Source organism: Cryptomeria japonica, unplaced genomic scaffold (assembly GCF_030272615.1).
Source record: "Cryptomeria japonica unplaced genomic scaffold, Sugi_1.0 HiC_scaffold_34, whole genome shotgun sequence".
NCBI classification, from domain to species: Eukaryota; Viridiplantae; Streptophyta; class Pinopsida; order Cupressales; family Cupressaceae; genus Cryptomeria; species Cryptomeria japonica.
In genome coordinates this window covers 93,664-107,500 of record NW_026728856.1, presented here as the reverse complement: position 1 = coordinate 107,500, position 13,837 = coordinate 93,664, and the positions used below count along the sequence as shown (strand labels likewise).

The following is a 13,837-nucleotide window of genomic DNA, read 5'->3' as shown; positions in this document are numbered from 1 at the left end:
CGTCTGGTGCGGAACCTTAGAGTAAGAAACATCACCGTGCACCTTGGCCAACGTGCGCGACTCGACCGAGCGCGCACTGGCCGAGGTGCACACCGATTTCACCTGGGTGCGCGCGCAGCACCTCGGGCGCACCGGGGTGCGCGCACAACGCCCGGGTTGCACCGTGGCCTGTGTGCTCGGGGCGCCTCGGGTGCGCGCTCGGTGTCGCCCCCGCGCGCGCGGTAGTGCGGGCAGCGCACCCCGGCCCGGCCCGGCCCCGACGAGAACGCAAACGGGCAAAAGGTTTATTCAAATAGCATTGCGACGCCCGGCGAAAAACTAAAAAAGGGTGCAACACCGGGACTTCCCGGGAGGTCACCCATCCCAGTACTACTCCGGCCCAAGCGCGCTTAACTGCGGAGTTCTGATGGGATCCGGTGCACTAACGCTGGTATGATCGCACCCGTTATGAGCTTGTCGCAGTGTGTACTTAGCAAACCGCGACCCACGTGCGAATCCACCCCGGCCACCCACCCCCGTCGAGGTGCACACCCTCCCTCGCGAAGTGCGCCCCGTTCGCCAAGTGTGAGCCCTGCCCGGGTGCGCGCACCTTGCTAGGGCGTCGGGTGTGCACCCGGCCCGGCCTACGTGCGTGCACCTGGACGGGGCGTCGTGTGCGTGCAGTGTCCCGTCTGCAACGCGGTGCCCACACACCACCTCGGGCGCAACGACCTGCGCTCACATGTGGGCCGAGTGCACCTTGGTGCATGTTCGGGGCGCCTCGGGTGCACGCTCGATCTTGCCCCGGTGCACCAAGGCGCTCGGTTTGCCCCGGGTGCGCACTTGGTGCAAGGTGGGCACCCAAAATAGGGATCAAGCACCAAAACACAAGTTTCGGGATGCAAAATGGGACCCAAGGACCACAAATGCGTTCCAAGACCCATGATGGGTCCACGAGAACAAAAATGTGTTCCGAGACTTAATAAACAAATATTGGGTTTTAGGAGAAGAAACATGCTCTGATGCCCAAAACGAGAATCGACCCCGAAAAGGCCACAGGCCAAAAGTGGGATGCGAGACAAAAAAAAATGGGACCCGAGGACCAAAATTGGGTTCCCAGGTCGAAGACAGGGCAACCGGACAAGAAACGACCTCTAAGGCTCGAAATGAGTCCCGACGACTAAAACTTGACAAGAAGCACCCATCAGGCACCCAACTCGACACCCATGGGATGCCGACCCACCCGGGCTTCCACCTAGCACACCTTGGCACCCACCCACCCTCGCACCCAACCTCGCACCCAACTTAGCACCTTTGAACCCACATTGGCACTCACCCTGACCCTGGCACCTTGGAACCCACATTGGCACTCACCTTGACCCTGGCACCCACCTTTGCACTCACCTTGGGACCCACCCTGGCTCCCACCTCGGCACCCACCCAGACACCCACCTTGGTTCCTTGGAACCCACCTTGGATCCTTGGCACCCACCCCGACACCCACCTTGGCACGCAACTTGGCTACTTGCCACCCACCTTGGCTCCTTGACGCCCACCCCGACAACCACCCCGTGACCTACCCTGGCTAGGGTTGGTGCACACCCACCCTGGTGCCCACCTTGGCACCCACCCCATGACCCACCTTGGCACGCACCTTAGTACCCACCCCGTTACCCACCCTAGGACCCACCCCGTGACCCACCTTGGCCAGGGTGGGTGCCTTGGTGCGCACAACTTGCCTGGGCTGCACACCAGGGCGGGCTCAAGATGGCACCCGCGTTCCGTTTTTTTCACTATCTTTCAAAACGGAAATTTTAAAATCTCGTTTTTTTTTTTTTTTTGCCTTTTCTGGAAATTAGTGAAGGCAGCGCATCAAAGGTGCGCAATGCTGGTGCGAACCCGGGAGCGCTCCGATGTGTGCTCCAAGGTGCGGCGTGCACGAAGTCCGAGCCCGGCTTGCCCCGGGTGCGCACCTCGCGTGCACCTTCGCCGGGGTGAGCACCTTGGCTGGGTTGCGCGCCCTGGTGCGCACCAAGGAGCGCTCTGAAGTGTGCTCCAAGGTGCGGCGTGCACGAAGTCGGAGCTCGGTTTGCCCCGGGTGTGCACCTCGGGTGCGCACCTCGCGTGCACCTTCGCTGCGGTGGGCACCTTGGCTGGGTTGCGCGCCTTGGTGGGCACCATGCAGTGCACGAAGTCGGAGCCCGGTTTGCCCCGGGCGCGCACCTCCGCCAGGGTGGGCACCTTGGTGCGCACAACTTGCCTGGGCTGCGCACCAGGAAGGGCTCAAGATGGCACCCGCGTTCCATTTTTTTCACTATCTTTCAGAACGGAAATTTTAAAATATCGTTTTTTTTTGCCTTTTCTGGAAATTAGTGAAGGCAGCGCATCAAAGGTGCGCAACGCTGGTGCGAACCTGGGAGCGCTCCGATGTGTGCTCCAAGGTGCGGCGTGCACGAAGTCGGAGCCCGGTTTGCCCCGGGTGCGCCCTGGTGGGCACCATGGTGCGCACCAAGGAGCGCTCCGAAGTGTGCTCCAAGGTGCGGCCTGCACGAAGTCGGAGCCCGGTTTGCCCCGGGCGTGCACCGCGGGTGGGCACCTTGGTGCGCATGCCTTGCCTGGGCTGCGCACCAGGGCGGGCTCAAGATGGCACCCGCGTTCCGTTTTTTTCACTATCTTTCAAAACGGAAATTTTAAAATCTCATTTTTTTTTGCCTTTTCTGGAAATTAGTGAAGGCAGCGCATCAAAGGTGCGCACCTCGCTGCCCACCACGGTGCGCAACGCCGGTGGGCACCCGGGAGTGCTTCGAAGTGTGCTCCAAGGTGCTGCGTGCACGTTGTCGGAGCCCGGTTTGCCCCGGGTGCGCACCTCGCGTGCACCTTCGTCGGGGTGGGCACCTTGGCTGGGTTTGCCCCGGCTGCGCTCCGAAGCGGGGTTATTGGAGCGCCGCCTCTTTTTTTGTCGGAGCGTTTGGTGGGGTTTCTCGCATTGGCTCTTCCCAGGCCCGGTTGCCACCCTGGCGCGCACGAAGTCGGAAGTAGGGTTAATTGCCCGGATGCGCACCTTTGCCAGGGTGGGCACCTTACCTGGGCTGTGCACCAGGGCGGGCTCAAGATGGCACCCGCGTTCCGTTTTTTTCACTATCTTTCAAAACGGAAATTTTAAAATCTCCTCTTTTTTTTGCCTTTTCTGGAAATTAGTGAAGGCAGCGCATCAAAGGTGCGCACCTCGCTGCCCACCTTGGTGTGCTCTGAGGTGCGCACCCGGGAGCGCTACGAAGTGTGCTCCAAGGTGCGGCGTGCACGTTGTCGGAGCCCGGTTTGCCCCGGGTGCGCACCTCGCCTGCACCTTGGCCGGGGTGGGCACCCTGGCTGGGTTTGCCCAGGGTGCGCTCCGAAGCGGGGTTACTGGAGCGCCCCCTCTTTTTTTGTCAGAGCGTTTGGTGGGGTTTCTCGCATTGGCTCTTCCCAGGCCCGGTTGTTGGGTGCGCTCCCACCCTGGCGCGCGCGAAGTTGGAAGTTGGGTTAATTGCCCGGGCGCGCACCTTCGCCAGGGTGGGCACCTTGGTGCGCACACCTTGGCTGGGCTGCGCACCAGGGCGGGCTCAAGATGGCACCAGCATTCCCTTTTTCTCACTATCTTTCAAAACGGAAATTTTAAAATCTCGTTTTTTTTTGCCTTTTATGGAAATTAGTGAAGGCATCGCATCAAAGGTGCGCACCTCGCTGCCCACCTTGGTGTGCTCCGAGGTGCCCACCACGGTGCGCTCCGAGGTGCCCACCACGGTGCGCAACGCCGGTGCGAACCCGGGAGCGCCCCGATGTGTGCTCCAAGGTGCGGCGTGCACGAAGCCGGACCCCGGTTTGCCCCGGGTGCGCACCTCGCGTGCACCTTGGTGCGCACACCTTGGCTGGGTTGCGCGGCCTGGTGGGCACCATGGTGCGCACCAAGGAGCGCTCCAAAGTGTGCTCCAAGGTGCGGCGTGCACGAAGTCCTAGCCCGGTTTGCCCTGGGTGCGCACCTTCGCCGCGGTGGGCACCATGGCGTGCACGAAGTCGGAGCCCGGTTTGCCCCGGGTGCGCACCTCGCGTGCACCTTCGCCGGGGTGGGCACCTCGGCTGGGTTGCGCGCCCTGGTGCGCACCAAGGAGCGCTCCGAAGTGTGCTCCAAGGTGCGGCGTGCACGAAGTCGGAGCCCGGTTTGCCCCGGGTGCGCACCTTCGCCGCGGTGGGCACCCTGGTGCGCACCATGGCGTGCACGAAGTCGGAGCCCGGTTTGCCCCGGGTGCGCACCTCGCGTGCACCTTCGGCGGGGTTGCGCGCCCTGGTGCGCACCAAGGAGCGCTCCGAAGTGTGCTCCAAGGTGCGGCGTGCACGAAGTCGGAGCCCGGTTTGCCCCGGGTGCGCACCTCGCGTGCACCTTCGGCGGGGTTGCGCGCCCTGGTGGGCACCATGGTGCGCACCAAGGAGCGCTCCGAAGTGTGCTCCAAGGTGCGGCGTGCACGAAGTCGGAGCCCGGTTTGCCCCGGGTGCGCACCTCGCGTGCACCTTCGCCGCGGTGGGCACCATGGCGTGCACGAAGTCGGAGCCCGGTTTGCCCCGGGTGCGCACCTCGCGTGCACCTTCGCCGGGGTGGGCACCTCGGCTGGGTTGCGCGCCCTGGTGCGCACCAAGGAGCGCTCCGAAGTGTGCTCCAAGGTGCGGCGTGCACGAAGTCGGAGCCCGGTTTGCCCCGGGTGCGCACCTCGCGTGCACCTTCGCCGCGGTGGGCACCATGGCGTGCACGAAGTCGGAGCCCGGTTTGCCCCGGGTGCGCACCCCGCGTGCACCTTCGCCGGGGTGGGCACCTCGGCTGGGTTGCGCGCCCTGGTGCGCACCAAGGAGCGCTCCGAAGTGTGCTCCAAGGTGCGGCGTGCACGAAGTCGGAGCCCGGTTTGCCCCGGGTGCGCACCTCGCGTGCACCTTCGCCGCGGTGGGCACCTTGGCTGGGTTGGGCACCATTGAGCGCTCCGAAGTGTGCTCCAAGGTGCGCACCATGGCCCTCCAAGGTGCGCAGCATGGCGTGCACGAAGTCGGAGCCCGGTTTGCCCCGGGTGCGCACCTCGCGTGCACCTTCGCCAGGGTGGGCACCTCGGTGCGCACACCTTCTCAATGTTTTCTTGCCTTTTCTGGAAATTGGTGAAGGCAGCGCATCAAAGGTGCGCACCTCGGTGTGCTCCGAGGTGCGAACCCGAGAGCGCTCCGAGGTGCCCACGAAGTCGAAAGTCGGGTTAATTGCATTGTTTTCCCCGGGTGCGCTCCGAGGTGCGCAACATCGGTGCGCACCAAGGAGGGCTCCGAAGTGTGCTCCAAGGTGCGCACGATTCGGAGCTCGGTTTGCCCGGGGTGCGCACACCTTGGCTGGGTTGCGCACCCTTTGTGCGCTCCAAGGTGCGCACGAAGTCGGAGCTCGGTTTGCCCCGGGTGCGCACCTTCGCCAGGGTGCGCACCTTGATGCGCACGCCTTGGCTGGGCTGCGCACCTTGGTGGGCGCCATGGTGCGCACCTTTCGTGCGCTCCAAGGTGCGCACGAAGTCGGAGCTCGGTTTGCCCCGGGTGCGCACCTTGGTGGGCGCCATGGTGCACTCCGAGGTGCCCAAGATTGGTGCGCACCAAGGAGCGCTCCGAAGTGCGCTCCAAGGTGCGCAGGTGCGCGCGAAGTCGAAAGTTGGGTTAATTGTCCGGTTTGCCTCGGGTGCGCACCTTGCGTGCACCTTCGCCAGGGTGGGCGCCTTGGTGCGCACACCTTGGCTGGGCTGCGCACCCGGGCGCGCACACCTTGGCACCCGCGTTTCCTTCATTTTAAATTTTTTTTTTTTACAATCTCTCAAGTGGGAAATTCTATAATCTCAACTTTTTTTGCCTTTTCAGGAAACTTTTGAATGGAGCGCATCATTGGTGCGCTCCGAAGTGTGCTCCAAGGTGCGCACCTCTGGTGTGCTCCAAAGCTCTCTCCAGCTGCGTGCACCTGCCCCGGCCGCGCACCCGGCCCCGCCCAGCTTCGCTCACCTGTCCCGGGCGTCTGGTGCGGAACCTTAGAGTAAGAAACATCACCGTGCACCTTGGCCAACGTGCGCGACTCGACCGAGCGCGCACTGGCCGAGGTGCACACCGATTTCACCTGGGTGCGCGCGCAGCACCTCGGGCGCACCGGGGTGCGCGCACAACGCCCGGGTTGCACCGTGGCCTGTGTGCTCGGGGCGCCTCGGGTGCGCGCTCGGTGTCGCCCCCGCGCGCGCGGTAGTGCGGGCAGCGCACCCCGGCCCGGCCCGGCCCCGACGAGAACGCAAACGGGCAAAAGGTTTATTCAAATAGCATTGCGACGCCCGGCGAAAAACTAAGAAAGGGTGCAACACCGGGACTTCCCGGGAGGTCACCCATCCCAGTACTACTCCGGCCCAAGCGCGCTTAACTGCGGAGTTCTGATGGGATCCGGTGCACTAACGCTGGTATGATCGCACCCGTTATGAGCTTGTCGCAGTGTGTACTTAGCAAACCGCGACCCACGTGCGAATCCACCCCGGCCACCCACCCCCGTCGAGGTGCACACCCTCCCTCGCGAAGTGCGCCCCGTTCGCCAAGTGTGAGCCCTGCCCGGGTGCGCGCACCTTGCTAGGGCGTCGGGTGTGCACCCGGCCCGGCCTACGTGCGTGCACCTGGACGGGGCGTCGTGTGCGTGCAGTGTCCCGTCTGCAACGCGGTGCCCACACACCACCTCGGGCGCAACGACCTGCGCTCACATGTGGGCCGAGTGCACCTTGGTGCATGTTCGGGGCGCCTCGGGTGCACGCTCGATCTTGCCCCGGTGCACCAAGGCGCTCGGTTTGCCCCGGGTGCGCACTTGGTGCAAGGTGGGCACCCAAAATAGGGATCAAGCACCAAAACACAAGTTTCGGGATGCAAAATGGGACCCAAGGACCACAAATGCGTTCCAAGACCCATGATGGGTCCACGAGAACAAAAATGTGTTCCGAGACTTAATAAACAAATATTGGGTTTTAGGAGAAGAAACATGCTCTGATGCCCAAAACGAGAATCGACCCCGAAAAGGCCACAGGCCAAAAGTGGGATGCGAGACAAAAAAAAATGGGACCCGAGGACCAAAATTGGGTTCCCAGGTCGAAGACAGGGCAACCGGACAAGAAACGACCTCTAAGGCTCGAAATGAGTCCCGACGACTAAAACTTGACAAGAAGCACCCATCAGGCACCCAACTCGACACCCATGGGATGCCGACCCACCCGGGCTTCCACCTAGCACACCTTGGCACCCACCCACCCTCGCACCCAACCTCGCACCCAACTTAGCACCTTTGAACCCACATTGGCACTCACCCTGACCCTGGCACCTTGGAACCCACATTGGCACTCACCTTGACCCTGGCACCCACCTTTGCACTCACCTTGGGACCCACCCTGGCTCCCACCTCGGCACCCACCCAGACACCCACCTTGGTTCCTTGGCACCCACCTTGGATCCTTGGCACCCACCCCGACACCCACCTTGGCACGCAACTTGGCTACTTGCCACCCACCTTGGCTCCTTGACGCCCACCCCGACAACCACCCCGTGACCTACCCTGGCTAGGGTTGGTGCACACCCACCCTGGTGCCCACCTTGGCACCCACCCCATGACCCACCTTGGCACGCACCTTAGTACCCACCCTGTTACCCACCCTAGGACCCACCCCGTGACCCACCTTGGCCAGGGTGGGTGCACCCACCCTGGTGCCCACCTTGGCACCCACCCATCCTAGCACCCAGCCTGTGACCGGGCTTGGAACCCAACCTTGCACCCGTCTTGGCCAGTGTGGGTGCGCACCCATCCTGGCACCCACGTTGTGACACACCCTTTAACCCACGCACCCTAGCAGCCACGTTGGCACCCACCTTGGAACACAACCTAGCAACTTGGCACCCACCCCGTGACCCACCTTGGCATCCACCATAGCAGTCGCCCACTTGGCACCCACCTTGGAACCCAAGTTGGCACCCACCTCGGCACCCACCTTGACACTTGTGGACCCACCTTGCCACTCACCCTAGCATCGACCCATCCTAGCACCCACCCTGGCACCTTTGCACCCTAGCACTCACCCATCCTAGCACCTAACCTGTGACCCACCTTGACACTCACCCTCGCACCCACCTTGGAACCCAACCTAGCACCCACCCACCCTGACACCAACCCTAGCACCTACCCACCCTTGCACCCACCCTGTGACCCATCTTGGCACCCACCCATCCTACCACTCAACCTATCACCCACCTTCTCACCCACCTTGGCATCCACCTTAGCACCCACCCACACTGGCACCTTGGCACCCACCTCGGGCAAGGTGGGTGCACACCCACCCTGACACCCAATTTAGAACCAACCGAGCATGTTACCCACCTTGGCACCCACATTGCAGCCCACCCTAGTACCCACCCTATGACCCACATTGGCATCCACACCCTAGCACCCAGGCACCTCGACACCCGCCTTGACACGCACCCTAGCACTAAACCTGTGACCCACCTTGGAACTCACCCTAGAACCCACCCACCCTGTGAACCACCTTGGCATCCACCTTAGCACCCACCCACCTTGGCACCCACTCTAGCACTCACCCATCCTAACACCCAACTTGTTACCCACCTTGGCACCCACCCTCGCGTCCACCTTGAAACCCACCCTAGCACCCACCCACGCAGGAGCCCACCTTGGCACCCAACCTAACACCCACGCATCCTGGCACCCAACTTGTGACCCACCTTGGAACCCACCCTAGTACCCACCTTTGAACCCACTATATCACCAACCCACCTTGGCACCCACCCTATGACCCTCTTTGGAATCCACCCTAGCACGCACCCACCCTGGCACCCACCATGGAGCGCACCCTAGCACCCACCCACCTCGGCACGCACCTCAACACCCACCTTGGTGTGCGCACTGCGCCAACCTCTCAAAGACCCTATGTGGTGCGCTCCAAAGTGTACACCTTTGGTGCGCTCCAAGGTGCGCACCTTTGGTGCACACCGAGGTGCACACCAAAGTGTGCACCGAGGTGAGCACCAAAGTGCACTCCAAGGTGCACACCAAGGCGTGCACCTTTGGTGCGGTCAATGCAAACGAATTCGGAAGTTGGGGTCGATGTCCTAATCGCTGCTGCAGACTACACGTATGAGAATCGGACAAATAGCTTTATATAGGGGAGGTGTTGCGTTTGATGGGTCGACTCCCCTGGTTGTGTGCACTGCACCAACTTCAAAGACCCTGTCTTGTTTAAGAAGTCAAAAGTTGGGGTGGATGTCCTAATCATTGCTGCAGTCTACGCATGTATGAGAATCAGACAAATAGCTTATATAGGGGAGGTGTTGCATTCGGTGGGTTGACTCCCCTGGTTGTGCGCACTGCGCCAACCTCAAAGACCCCGCATAGCAGAAGAAGTCGGAAGTCGGATTTTGGTGAGCACCAAGGCGTGCACCTTTGGTGCGGTCAACGCAGACGAATTCAGAAGTTGGGGTGGATGTCCTAATCGTTGTTGCAGGCTACACATGTATGAGAATCAGACAAATAGCTTATATAGGGGAGGTGTTGGGTTTGATGGGTCAACTCCCTTGGTTGTGCGCATTACGCCAACCTCAAAGACCTTGTTTTCGTTAAGAAGTCAAAAGTTGGGGTCAATGTCCTAATGGCTCCTGTAGGCTACACATGTATGAGAATCGGACAAATAGCTTATATAGGGGAGGTGTTGGGTTTGATGGGTCGACTCCCCTGGTTGTGCGCATTACGTCAACCTCAAAGACCTTGTTTTCGTTAAGAAGTCAAAAGTTGGGGTCGATGTCCTAATTGCTCCTGTAGACTACACATGTATGAGAATCAGACAAATAGCTTATATAGGGGAGGTGTTGGGTTTGATGGGTTGACTCCCCTAGTTGTTCGCATTACACCAACCTCAAAGACCTTGTTTTCGTTTAGAAGCCGAAAGTTGGGGTCGATGTCCTAATTGCTCCTGCAGGCTACGCATGTATGAGAATCAGACAAATAGCTTATATAGGGGAGGTGTTGGGTTTGATGGGTCGACTCCCCTGGTTGTGCGCATTGCGCCAACCTCAAAGACCCTGCATTGCGGATGAAGTCGAAAGTCAGAGTTTGGTGTGCTACAAGGTGTGGTCGAAGGTGCTCACCTAGGTGTGCACCTTTGGAGCGCAGGAAAAGTGCCCTCCAAAAGTGCGCACCTTTGGAGTGCACAAAAGTGCCCTCCAAAAGTGCGCACCTTTGGAGCGCACAAAAGTGCCCTCCAAAAAGTGCCCTCCAAAAGTGCGCACCTTTGGAGCGCACAAAAGTGCCCTCCAAAAAGTGCCCTCCAAAAGTGCGCACCTTTGGAGTGCAGAAAAGTGCCCTCCAAAAAGTGCCCTCCAAAAGTGTGCACCTTTGGAGTGCACAAAAGTGCCCTCCAAAAGTGCGCACCTTTGGAGCGCAGAAAAGTGCCCTCCAAAAAGTGCCCTCCAAAAGTGCGCACCTTTGGAGCGCAGAAAAGTGCCCTCCAAAAAGTGCCCTCCAAAAGTGCGCACCTTTGGAGCGCAGAAAAGTGCCCTCCAAAAAGTGCCCTCCAAAAGTGCGCACCTTTGGAGCGCAGAAAAGTGCCCTCCAAAAAGTGCCCTCCAAAAGTGCGCACCTTTGGAGCGCACAAAAGTGCCCTCCAAAAAGTGCCCTCCAAAAGTGCGCACCTTTGGAGCGCACAAAAGTGCCCTCCAAAAGTGCGCACCTTTGGAGCGCACAAAAGTGCCCTCCAAAAGTGCGCACTTTTGGTGCGCACCAAGGCGCTGGTTCGGTCGTTGCAGGCGAGTTCGGAAGTTGGGGTCGATGTCCTGAGCGGAGGTGCAAACTACACAGGTGTCGGAATCGGACAAATAGCTTATATAGGGGAGGTGTATGCTTCGATGGGTCGACTCCCCAGGTTGAGCGCACCGCGCCAACCTCAAAGACCCTACGGTATGGATGAAGTCGGAAGTTGGGTCCGATGACCGATTCGATTAGTAGGTATGCTCATGAGGTCGGAATTTGGGTCCGATGACCTGCCATGTGCAGGAAGGCGAATGTTGGCACTGTGCGTTGCAAGGTGCACACCAAGGTGCTGGTGCGGTCTTTTTAGTCGAGTTCGGAAGTTGGGGTCGATGTCCTGATCGGAGGTGCAAGCTACACAGGTGTGGGAATCGGACAAATAGCTTATATAGGGGAGGTGTATGCTTCGTTGGGTCGACTCCCCGGGTTGAGCGCACCGCGCCAACCTCAAAGACCCTACGGTATGGATGAAGTCGGAAGTTGGGTCCGATGACCGATTCGATATGTAGGCATACTCGCGAGGTCGGAATTTGGGTCCGATGACCTGCCATGTGCAGGAAGGCGAATGTTGGCACTGTGCGTTGCAAGGTGCGCACCAAGGCGCTGGTTCGGTCGTTGCAGGCGAGTTCGGAAGTTGGGGTCGATGTCCTGATCGGAGGTGCAAACTACACAGGTGTGGGAATCGGACAAATAGCTTATATAGGGGAGGTGTATGCTTCGTTGGGTCGACTCCCCGGGTTGAGCGCACCGCGCCAACCTCAAAGACCCTACGGTATGGATGAAGTCGGAAGTTGTGTCCGATGACCGATTCGATATGTAGGCATACTCGCGAGGTCGGAATTTGGGTCCGATGACCTGCCATGTGCAGGAAGGCGAATGTTGGGACTGTGCGTCGCAAGGTGCGCACCAAGGCGCTGGTGCCGTCGTTGCAGTCGAGTTCGGAAGTTGGGGTCGATGTCCTGGTCAGAGGTGCAAACTACACAGGTGTGGGAATCGGACAAATAGCTTATATAGGGGAGGTGTATGCTTCGATGGGTCGACTCCCCGGGTTGAGCGCACCGCGCCAACCTCAAAGACCCTACAGTATGGATGAAGTCGGAAGTTGGGTCCGATGACCGATTCGATACGTAGGCATATTGGCGAGGTCTGAATTTGTGTCCGATGACCTGCCATGCGCAGGAAGGCGGAATTTGGGTCCGATGACCGAGTTGATGGCGTGCCATGCGCAGAAAGGCGGAATTTGGGTCCGATGACCGAGTTGATGTTGATGGCCCGCCATGCACAGGAAGGCGGAATTTGGGTCCGATGACCGATTTGAAGGCGTGCCATGCGCAGAAAGGCGGAGTTTGGGTCCGATGACCGAGTTGATATTGATGGCCCGCCATGCGCAGGAAGGCGGAATTTGGGTCCGATGACCTGACATACGCATGGAGTCCGACTCGGGGGCCGATGTTCGATTCGATGACTTGCATTGTGGGTAAAGTCGGAAGTTGTGGTCTTTGACCCGATTCGATGACCAGACTTCGGCTGCTTGAGAATCGGACAAATAACTTATATAGGGGAGGTAGTGTTCTCGAGCATCCTCCCCCCGTGCCCGTTTATGTCGATTGATGCTGGTGCTCGACTGGTTGGAGCGCTCGGATGCAAAAATCTTGCACCAGGATTTATCGATTGTGATGGACACGGCAAGTCTCCTGATTGCTATGCAGGAGCTCATCGTGAATCTCTATGCGGCCTTGGTATGGACTCGACCTGCGGAATGGTTCGGCAATGGTAGTCGCTCCAACACGTCCTTGCAATGGCCACAGAGGTGATTCGACTAGAGCTCCAGTCTAGCTTTTGGGTTGCTTGGCGGACTGGTATAGCCGCGATCGAGTTCCGGCCATGAACGTTTTAGATAGCTCTTGGGCTTTCTGGGACGGAAGTCGGAAGTTTGGGCTGTTGTCCGATTTGATGACCATTCTTCGGATGTGTGAGAATCGGACAAATAACTTATATAGGGGACTGTGTTGTCTCACGCAGCCCCCTCCGTGCCCCTCTATCTCGACCGATGTTGGTGCTTGAAAGGGTTGGGATCGCTCGGATTTATAAACGTGCACCACCATTTGTCGAGTGTGAGGGACGCGGCAGGTCTCCTAAATGCTATACGGGCGCTCTCTGAGAATCTCTATCCGGCCTCGACACAGACTAGTCTTGCTGAATGGTTTGGCACTGGTAGTCGATCCAACACGTCGTTGTTGTGGCCGCCTAGGCGATTCGATTCGAGCCCCCGTCTAGCTTTTGGGTTGCTTGGCGGATTTTGCCCTATCCGCAAGTGAGCTCGGTCCCTAAACGTTCGAGAAACCCGATTGCTATGCGCCGACTCTCTTTCTTGCGAGCCTCCATCTAGCTTTTGGGTCTCTACGGAACGGAAGTCGGAATCTGGGACCGTTGTTTGATTCGACGAGGCAGACTACGGTTGTGCGAGAATCGGACAAATAACTTATATAGGGGAGGTGTTGACTGGAGCATTCTCCCCCGTGCCCCTCTAACTCGACCAATGCTGGCGCTCGAACGGTGGTAGCGCTCGGATTTTCGTTGAGCGCCAGCATTGGTCGATTTAGAGGGGCATGCGAGATTCCCGAATGCTATGCGAGGGCTCTAACGGAAATGTCTATTGGTTTCGGTATGGATGCAATTGCGAGTGGTTCGGCAAAGGTAGTCGTTCCGATGCGTCCATGTCGTGGCCAAATCGATAATTCGATTTGAGCCCTCGTATAGCATTTGGGTCTCTCGATGTGATTCCGCATTCCAGTCCCTTTGGGCACTGCTTGAGCCGCATCCCAGGGGGTTCCCTTCCCAATAATCTGCCTCGCAACCCGATTGCTATGCGGTGAGGCTCCTCGGCCGCCTCGGAACTATCTGTGTATCAGACGCATCGCGGGATAAGGGGTTGGCAACGGTAGTCGCCCCAAGCGCGTCCGATGCTTGGACCATTCCGAGGCGGCC

At 59.5% G+C, this 13,837-nt stretch overlaps 2 non-coding genes across 2 annotated transcripts; both read right to left on the bottom strand.

Annotated features, from left to right (window-relative positions):
- Positions 1 to 325: 325 nt before the first annotated feature.
- Positions 326 to 444, bottom strand: LOC131861956 (5S ribosomal RNA). The gene has a single exon (XR_009360986.1). It is a non-coding gene; the product is annotated as a 5S ribosomal RNA (ribosomal RNA).
- Positions 445 to 6,359: 5,915 nt separating this feature from the next.
- On the bottom strand, positions 6,360 to 6,478 carry LOC131861945 (5S ribosomal RNA). Its single transcript, XR_009360975.1, has one exon. It is a non-coding gene; the product is annotated as a 5S ribosomal RNA (ribosomal RNA).
- Positions 6,479 to 13,837: the final 7,359 nt, after the last annotated feature.